The sequence below is a fragment of the Solanum verrucosum genome, unplaced genomic scaffold (assembly GCF_900185275.1).
Source record: "Solanum verrucosum unplaced genomic scaffold, falcon-dt-bn FXZP01000578.1, whole genome shotgun sequence".
Classification (NCBI taxonomy): Eukaryota; Viridiplantae; Streptophyta; class Magnoliopsida; order Solanales; family Solanaceae; genus Solanum; species Solanum verrucosum.
Genome location: NW_026020614.1, coordinates 58674 through 59791, shown reverse-complemented (window position 1 = coordinate 59791; position 1118 = coordinate 58674).

Below are 1118 nucleotides of genomic sequence, written 5' to 3'. Positions count from 1 at the left end.
CTTGAAAATTCATGTCGTTTGCTAATCAAAATCTCACAGTTTGATGTTAAAATTTATCAATGATTAAAGTGAAATGAAGTTTTATGTTTACAAAGGATTACCAAATGATTTACCACAAAAAATCTCTTCAATTTTTTCCTCCAAGGGTTTAATAGAGATAAAAAATTGATAATGGGGGTTAAACGCCAAAATTTCTACTTAGAAACACCTCTCAATTGTTGCAAAAATGATCAGTAGTCCGCAAAAGCAAAATATGGGAAAATATCAACCTTCACTTTCGTGAAGGTCGCAAAAGTGACCATCCCTTTTTAACATAAGTCAACTCAAATGCTAAAATTCCATAATTTTCCAGCTTAGGACCTTAAATCCTTAAAAAGACTTCAAATCTAAAACTGACGACTCTCGTAGACCAATTTCTACATTGTAAGATTAATGGAAGCGAATGAATTGCAATTCGATACTCGAAACTCCAAAAGACACCAAAAACTACTTTTTAAGAAATTCTAGCCTTTCAAACTCAAAACTTATGAAATTCACAACTTTCACTTAATGTTTGACACAAACTTTCAAAACTCGATCAGAAATGACTGGGGATCAATATCAAGTTGTTACATCTTCATCTTCCCATCTTCATGTTTAACTCGATGTGCTTTGACAATACCTACATCAGTAGTTTTTTGTGAAATGTCATATATCTACCATTCAGGGTATATATATATATATATATGCTTCTATTAAAATACTGAGTAATAATTCCAAAACGTGTTATGATAGAGAAATTTTCTTGATTATCTTCCAATAAATATGTATATCAATCATGAATGCACATTGTAAGTGAATTTTTTTAATGAACTTATACTTGTGTGTTCTTTATTACTAGAATGTATTGTATGATTCCTTTATGCTCCCAAAGGCACACGAAAGTATATGTAGTCATACAAGTAAATCGTGACTCAAGGGTATATATTGTATGTAATCGAGAATTTTTATTTATCTAGCTAGAAATAAGTGCAAGGATTGAAATAATCAGTTTAATGAATTTTAGAATTCACAATTGTAATACCTCAAAAATAGGAAAGTTTGATTCACATGGAAAAGTTTAGTCTTGAACTAGTATT